The sequence below is a fragment of the Setaria italica genome, chromosome IX (genome assembly GCF_000263155.2).
Source record: "Setaria italica strain Yugu1 chromosome IX, Setaria_italica_v2.0, whole genome shotgun sequence".
Classification (NCBI taxonomy): Eukaryota; Viridiplantae; Streptophyta; class Magnoliopsida; order Poales; family Poaceae; genus Setaria; species Setaria italica.
The window spans coordinates 21194992-21204502 of record NC_028458.1 but is presented as its reverse complement, the minus strand read 5'-3'; positions in this window follow the sequence as shown (position 1 = coordinate 21204502).

The following is a 9511-nucleotide window of genomic DNA, read 5'->3' as shown; positions in this document are numbered from 1 at the left end:
TCCAATGTCGGTGTGGTCATAGGAACGACACCGGCAGGGTCTCCGGGCTGGAGCTGGAGGTGCCTACAAAAAATTGAAAGGAAATCATCAAGGTGTATGACTCTTTGGAAATTGAACTTAGCAATTGAGATTACAACTAGGGGAAACTGGTGAAACTACCTGGCTGGACTCTCCCTGCGTCTGAGTGACAGGTGGAGCATCAAACATGTTGGACATCTCAAAATGCTCACCATAAGTAGGGTCATCTTCCTCAGTTTGTTACCATGAGCTCGTCACTTGGCTCAGGGGTCGCGGGTGCCTTGCCTTGTGACCTGCTGCTACGAACTGGAGCAGTAGATGCCGATGCAGTCCTTGAGGTGATCATAGAGGGAGTCTAGATATTCCACCTCTACCATGGTGGATAGGAGTACGGTGTGATCCAAAAGAAGTGCCCTACCCATTGTCGCCGTGGTGCACATCTAGGGCCGACATGCAGTTCATCTTCATGGCCATACGCCTGCAGCTTCTTCGAACCCTCTGCAACATGTAAGCAACATAGAGTCACAATTATTATATTGAGAGGGATACAAAGATAGTACGGGGATCAATGGAAACTTGGTTGTTCTTGTACCTCTGCAAATTGATGAAGGACACCATCATTAGATCCGCTTGCATGTTCCATTGGCAAGCCTTGCAAGCTGCTGCCCTTATATGCATAGTTTTGATTTCATGATTTATCAATGTTATGGTATTGTGATTACATACCTTGACAAGGGAAATAGACAGAATGGAATCTTACCATGTAGTCATGCAGAGGCATGCTCAGGCTATGTTCCTAAGCGTGTCATGGTGTCGTACTCATCAGCTATGTCATCAGAGTCATCAGAAGATGGATTCTCAATAGGGTCAGTCGTCCAAGCTGGCTTGATCCTAGTTCTCATGGCTACATAGTACCATCGAAGGTACTCCTTGTGTGGTCCTGCATGCCAATACGACCCATCCCTGGGATCACATCTTTGCTTGTTATCCCACCGCTATAGATACTCAGCATGTTTCACCCTCCAGTCATTCTCCTTGTACCTTTTCTTCCGGTCGATCCTGCATTACAAATTTCGCAAGTAAACCTAACATGTTTCATAGGTCTCTCGAAAAAGCAAAGTGGAAAATGATTGTTGCATACTTGTGCAATGCCTGTAAAGTGGAGTACTCCATGGGAGGGCACTGTTGTGCCCTACCAAACTGCCACATCACCCTATGCAGCAAGTGCATCTCAACAACGTAGTATAAGATAAGTGGCGTTGTGGACCTCCACAACTCCATGTCTCTGTAGCACATAGGTGAAAATGCAATGTTGCTGAGCTGGTCATGGGTGTACGGTGTCCATTCAACCTTCAAAATTTTGTAAAAACACTAGTTACTTTATAGGTAATTATATGCAATTGAGCTTATAAAGATTATGGTGGTCAAATTCCTAGGTCTGCATGACGCAATCAAGCTCGTTAGTGTAAAACTTGTATCGCCTTGCCAGAGGGCCACGAACAGGCTCCGCATGCTTCCACACATGTGCGAATGTGGGAAACGAATCCTGGTGTGTCCAAGGCTGAAAAATCAAAGGAATCTGATTGTTTGCAAGGTACAAAAGATGTGAGAACAAGAAAGCGGAAAGCGGAAGTTGTCGTAGTTGTGGCAGAACCACCCAAATTAACCTGGCTAAAGTATGCTCAACTTTGCCTCACATGCAAAACGACACTTTAATCAAGTTAACATGGTAGTATGTCGGGTTTCACCCGATAAACCATTTGTCTCGGATCGAAACAAAGCATACTCACATGAAGGCGAGTCCAGAGATTACAACAATCCAAGTAGATTGATAAAGGTCCCAACTTCAATTATTACACCACATGACTTCGAAATTGCATAAAGTAAAGTTTTCAAAGTTTAAGCAGCGGAAATAAAATGATAAACTACGTGTCGATGCAGCGATGCCATGATGAAGCCTGCCATGTCATCAGTTACCACGATTCTCGCCGACCGAGGATGGGTCCCACTCGACCATCCAACTCGGAGGGAGTTGGGTTGGCCAAGTCAAACTGGCGACCAAATCTTCACAATCAACATTACCTAAAAATAAGCCACAAGCAAGGCTGAGTATACTAATACTCAGCAAGACTTACCCATCAGGTGGTAACTACTCCACCGACTTCTAAACATGCAAGGCTTTTTGGCTGAGGGGTTTGTTTTGCCAAAAGCATCTAAGGTGGGTCCTTGCTTTCAAGTTTTAGCATCAGGTTCCAGTTGCTTATCCATTCTAAATGAGCACCTATTCTAAACAAGCATGGTGAACAAGCAATTTAATTCAACCATCAGTATTAATCATCATCCTTTGTTCCAGTTCTAACTTAGTGCAACATAGTGATCAAGTAGTTTCAAATTGTGAGAGGCAGACAATTCGAATTGAGTTTCTTAACCTTGCAAGGTGAACCTAACCTCACGACATATGTGTACCACACCGGGTCCACACATGTCAGTCGTCCCCGTCGATTCCCAAGCACGTGTCAGGGCCACTTCCCTTGGATACAATGCCCCACGGTCCCAAACGACGCCGTACCATGACTGCACTTGTACCCACTTGATGCATCAGGGGAACCAGGTTCTAGAGAGAGTGGGACGGGTTGCTCACGTCCCGGTTCAATCAGGTACTAGGCTTCCCCATCCCATACTAGGTATGAGATTAGTACTTTCAAACACTTGACCACAATCACCGACACGATTCAACCTTAGCACATTTATCGCTAAACAGACAGGGCAATCCACCAATTTCGAACCAATTGCCTGACCCCACCCATCATCCTTATGGTTGCAGCATAAGTAAGCAAGCAACTCCTATAACTCGCGAGTGACAGGAAATCACTCAACTTTTACCGAATCCCTATTTAGCATTGCAGCTACTCGACCTGTCATGCTAGTATTCAAACATAGGTACTTAAGTTCATGCAGCTAGGGTTTCAAGCAACTCCTATGAACTTAAATGCACAAACATAAGTATCATAGATATTTCATAAACTTTAAAAATTAGGGTCATGCTCTGGGGCTTGCCTTCCTCAACTAGGTTAGTAGGAGGATCGTTGGAAGCTTGGTTGGGGTCTTGCTCGACCTCGATCTGGTGCAACTCTACAACAGGTTCCTCCTCGGCTGTCAAAAGCAGCTCGTACGTCCAGTCAGCAAGATTCAGTTCTACATGAGATGCCTATGCAATAATTCAAGATTTCATACTTTCATATGCAGGATGCATTTCATGTATTATTGCAGTTTCAACCACATTCACCTAGACAAGGATTTAAACTTGATTTCTTCGCAAAGTAAAATGGGTTGCGATTTAAAACTCAAGCTCGACTTGATGGTGATTGTGTACACATATAAGAATTTAACATCTTAAACTTCACAAAGAAAGGTGGGGGTCATTTTGGGGTTGCTCAATATTCAATTGGAAAGTTATCCTATTTCTGAATTTTTAAACATTAAAAGAGCTTTTACCCTTTTACCCTTCCTATTAAACATTTGTTATTATTCCATTTAACTAGCTATTAACTTCAATAAATATTTTTGGAAGGACCTGATAACATATGGTTCTGAAATTTTTACAGAAGCTTCATTAACACTAACAGAGGCTACTGTAAATTTTCCAGGATTTATTGAGCGTGAAAACTATTTATCACATAAAAAGTACATTAAACCACATGCATTTATTTAAGCATGGTAAAACAAGCATTCAACAGAAACCAGTATTTTTTCTAGGGAAACAGTCATATCAGGAACTCAACAAAGGTGATATGGCACTTTTCTCTATTTTCTTTCAATTATGGTGTAAAAGACAAGATTAAAGCTAGGATTCAAGCATTTAACCCAAACCAGTATGTTTAAGAACTAAACTAGTGTTGCAAAACTCATATCTAGAACAAGCATGTTACGAGTGGCCTAACAGAGGTGGATTAACATTTTTCTCATTTTGGTATGATTTATGGTGCATTTATTGGCTCAAACAAAAAATAAAACCTAGAGAAAAAACTACAATAGTAACATGTCTACAACTATTTTTCTGTGAAACTACTCTTCACCAAGAGTCTAACAAAGTTGGATTCATATTTTTCGCATTTTTCTACAACCTCCTATGCATTTCCAAGTTTTCAGCCGATTTAAAATGATTAAAACAGAAAAGATTTAACTACGCTTTGCGAGTAGGCCCCTAGAACTTTTGAACTCTCACAACCAGGTCCTGCGCTTTTACGCGAATGATCCTAGAAAGATTTAGGGGCTTTCAAATAGGTCCTTGGACCTCACCGGTGGCTTGCCGGTGAAATTCCGGCGAGCGGTGGCGGCAAAAGGTGGGGGAAATGGCTCGGGCGTGACCATGGGCTCAGCATGAGGGGATGCACCGAAAGGAGCGAGGGCGGAGGAGGCTCGATGGCGGCAGTCCATGGCGAGGGTGAAGCAGCGGCGGAGGCAGTTCTGCTCTGGCGTCGGCGGTGACGGAGAAGGCTCAGTAGCGACTCGGGAAGCTGCACAGGCGTATTGGTGGTCTACCGGAGGGGCTACGAGGCGGCGGCGATGCTTGGGAGGGTGAGCTCGACAGTCGGGTGCGGCGGTGGAGCAAGGCAGTGTTTCCGCGGGGAGACTAGCGGCGATGAAGCGCCGGTGAGGAGCTTTGGCCTCCTTTTATAGGCGCTAGGGGGTGCTGGTGAGACGGTAAGGGCGTCGGGGCACCACGGAGGGTTCAGGGAGGGGACAGGAGCGTGGCAAACTACTGGCGGAGTAGAGCAGTGGCGGTGGCGACTGGCCAGGGCAGGGCTGCGCGCGTGGGCGAGCAGCGGCTATTAGTGGGGGAGGATCATGACGGGATACTGCCCCTTTGCCTCGCGCGCGGAAAGGCTGAGTGAGTTGATGCGTCCACAGCGGTGGTTGGCCGAGCGGCACTAGCCAGTCCGGTGGCGCAACGTGGTGATGAGCTTGCGCAGCGGCGGCAGAGGCGCGCGGAGGACTAGCCGGTGAAGATACTGCTGTGTGCGGGGAAGGATGGCGTCGGTGTGAGATTGGGCAGCGCTGGGGAGCCGTCGTGTCCCATCGGCGGCGAGCATTGGCTGGCGGTGCTGCACCGGTCGAGCTGCACCGCGTGGCGTGGTGCGACGCATCGTGCGCGGTCACTGTGCCGGGGGTACTCGAGTAGCACGCGAAGGCAGCGCCTTTGAGGCGATTTTCTCCAGAGTTTGAATTTGAACTTTGAAAAGTCCAAACACAAAACTTGCTGACAAATCATAGACTATAACTTCTACAAAGGTTCATGGGTCAAAAACTGTCCAGTTTGGAAGATAGAAAGGCTCAAATTTTGGTAGAACGCCGGTTTGAAAAGAGTTTGAATTTTCCCAAAAATTTGCTGAATTTTGAACTTAAATTTGGATGCCTTCCACTCAAAATCAGAATGTGTGCAAATAACAAAAGTTGTTTACCTTCAAAAGTTCTACAACTAATATTGGCCAAAAGTTGAGTTCTTATACGAAATCTGTTTTTGACAACTACCCCCAATTAGAGGTTTTGAGGCCTTTTATGAAAACTTAGTGCATTGAATTGTCCATTCAAATTCGGCATTTGAATTTTTGGCCTTTTCTGACTTAATTTGGCTTGTTTTCATGTTAGATTTCTTGTTTGGCCCTATTTGATTTCAATTTGCCCTTTTTGGTGCTCTTATGAATTTAAAATGCACTTGAATGTTACAATTGGCAAAGTATAGAGTTTAAGTGTGACTTGTACCCTTAATCACTTCAATTAAATTTTGGAAATCTCATGTTACAGTAGTGTTATACCTCCACGCAAAGATGGCAAGGTCAACCCACCGAGATTTGCACCCAAATCCAAATTTGTAGCAGATACGCACACCCTCCAAGATTGGCATCCTTTGCAGTACGTCTGCAAGCGTCACACAACTACCTATACAGCTAGGCGAGCACCGCTGAACCCCAACTGTACCCACAGATGTTATCCTAATTCTGACCCAATATTGGAAGAACCATCCAAGACACGGTGTTCCCAGCTGCATCAGTGAGTAAGAAGCCGCTAACTAAGTGCCACAGCCAAACACGAGCGTGCCTCTCCACAACCTCTTCATCCGCTCCCTATCAGCACACATTGAACTGCTCCCTCAACCATGCCGAGCTCACCCCGGATGTCTTCTTGGAGTTGTCTCCCTCTTTGGGCTCTGGAGGCCTAATCCCAGTGTGCAGCTCTACCATATCACGCCAGTTGTCACTCTGAATGATCCCCATCACTAGAAGCCCCTCCAGTGGAAGACCAAGGATCATCGCCATGTCCAGCATGGTCACAGTCATCTCACCGCACGGAGGTGGAACGTGTGAGTCTTCGGACGCCAACGGTCGACCATGGCGGTCAACAAGGGTCCATCCATCGGAGGAAGGCCCTCAGCAACCACCAGAGCAATGTCTAGAAATCCAGCTCTGTGGAGGTACGGCACGTAGCGCTCATCCCACCTAAGTGGGGAGTGCACTCGTGGCCGTAATGGCTTCAAGTCCTGCAAAACAACCAAATAATTGGAGATATGATTATTTCTTACCATACAAGGAAATGGAAATAAATGGAAATTGTAGTACCTCGTGGTGGTCGGCGAGGAGGTGGCCGCAGTGGTGCATGTCGTACGCGGCCTCAAGGACCGGGTAGACTAGATCTGCCATCCTAAAATAGAATAAACAATACTCGTTAGTAATAAGGTTCTTTGCATGATAAGTAGAGTAACAATGAAAATATATACTATCAATAAATCTTATAATGATAACCATGCAAAATACGACCTCCTCGACTACCCTCAGGTTGGAAGAACGCTTGCTTCTATTTTTCGCCTTAGATTTCTTGCCCTTAGATTTCTTCTTGCGGCATGTACAATTCTTAATGAATTTGTGGCACTTGGAGCAACAATTTTCTGACTTATCCATATTAAAATCGCCAGTCCCATAATCTGCTGAAAGCCTCCCTTGCGACTCATCCATGTCACCTCTCAAACGCTTCTTCTGCCTCCTACCTATTTTGTTTCTCTTCAAATTGGAGTTTGGGACGTACTCTAGCCCATCATATGATGGCCATTGTGCCAGATCAAGGTAAAGTTCAAAGCTTGATTCAATTTTAATGGTGTGCTCCCTAAAGTACAACGGTGACATGTATATGGGGCTTTCATAATTATAACCTCTTGCCTTGCAAGTTATAATCAAGTGTGAACATGGAAGGTGCAACAATTGAGGAATGTTGCAGCTGCACAAACATTCATTGAGATCCACTCTATAGTGTCGGCCTCCATGGCTCTCACCGCCAACGTTAGTAGTGCTAGAACCTCTTATAGAATATACCATTCTTTCTGGCTCGTACGGTTCTAGTAATTGGTTAACGGACCTAAGCTCAGCATCTGATATATGTTCATCTGCAACCTTACCATTCCTGTGACCTTCATTCAACAGATCACATGCCTTTTGCCATCTGTCAAACAAGTACTCAATAATTCTGGATACAGGTCTACTTCATATGCCTTTGAAAACAGCGTTTAGGGATTCCAAGTAATTTGTGGTCTTGCTTCTTATTGTTGTACGTGACTCCGATTATCTCGTACTCTGAATTTATAGGATTGGTCAAAATCCGGTGTCAACAGCATCCCTCCCTCATCGAAAGCTTGCGCCCATTTGTCCTTATCCTCCAGTTCAACCTTCAACCATTCTTTTGCCTCATCGTTCCAGTTCTTCACTAGATCTTGTAATTTCTCATCAAATTCTTTCTCCGTATGTACCATGCATAAAACCTTCAACTTTCCAATCACCTCCTTGTTCTTTTGCCGATGCCACATGTTGGCGGCAAAGTGCCTCATGCACCACCTATGCACAAGCGGTGGAAACCCTTCCATGTGGTCATTCACACAATTTAAGAGGCCATGGTGCCCAACTGAGATCATACATACTTGCCGTGACAGTCCAAGTATGTGTCGCCGAACGATTTTCATGAACCATGACCAACTATCGTTGTTCTCACTCTCAGCCAAGGCAAAAGCTAGAGGGACAAGCTGATGTTCTGGATCTACTACAACTGCCATCATTAGTGTACCCTTATACTTCCCGATCAAGAATGTACCATCAACAAGTATCACAAGATGACAATGTTGAAAAGACACACGACATTGTGGGAAGCACCAAAATACCCTTTGGAGCACGTGCTTTAAAACACCATTGTCAGATTGCATCATGTCGGATGAGTGAGTAAACCATTTAACCCCAGGATTATAGTAGGCCATAGCTATGAGTACTCTAGGAAACTTACCATACGACTCCTTCTAGTCTCCTCAAAGTAGGGCAACGACGTGTTACTTCGCCCGTCATGCCTTTGAATACTTGACACGGTATCCACTTAAGGCGAATATGGACTCCACGAGAGATGGCACCAATGTCTCACTGTCGGCATGAACAATGCCTAGGATGCGTCTCCCAAGATACTTTGTTGTGCACTGGACGTGCACTCGCTTCGGCTATGAAGAACGACAAGTATGCGGTTGCACAACCTTTGAAATCCTCCATTGGTCGGTGCTTTTAATTAGCCACGACCATACACGCCACATGCATCCTTGCTTGCACATGACATCATACCTTAGTTTCTTGTCACAGTGAACTACACTGAAAGGCCTATGTAACCTCACTGTGTAGTCAGCCAAGAAAAACTTGAGCTCCTCAAGACGGTTGAACTTCATTCCCTTCTTAATCACTGGATCTCACTATAGGGTATCCCTTCCAAATTTACCATAGTAGATTCACATATGGCTTTGTGGACCATGCTTATGTCCTTATCATTGGGAACGGATGGGAGTTCGACATGACATTCTTTCAACAACCGTAACTCTTTATGGCTGTAACAAAAACATTTGCCCATACGACCAATGTCTTCTACATCATGCACGGTTGTAGTGTTGACCTGCGGCCCATCCTCCTCAGATTCCGACTCCTCGTCCTCATATTCAGGCCCATCACTCTTAGATTTTGACTCCTCCTCCTCCTCGACATCTTCTACCCCATCCTCCTCAAAGTTGCCATCTTCGGAACCTAGAGATATGTCATCATCATCTATATTTGCTTCTTCCCGCTCAAAAGTATCATTGGGAAAATCATCATTCGTAATGGCCAAGCCAAAATCAGATTGCCTTTCACCTAAACCGTGCTGTCAAATTGCTAACTCTTAGGTACCATTCTAATTCATTAACTGGACTTCATCTCTCAAGGCAACATTTGCGCCAGGCATAGGAAAATATCAACTACCACCTCCAAACATACAACATTTGCATGCTCAACTACCTCCTTATATTGCTTCCAATTAGACTCGGATTCCAAGTTCATAAGAACATAATGAGGTCTAGCTTTCCTACAATCAAAACACCCTCTCAAGATCATCTCATCCACTCCACATCCATACTTTCTCATTGCATGGTCAACTAAATCTTAAAAGT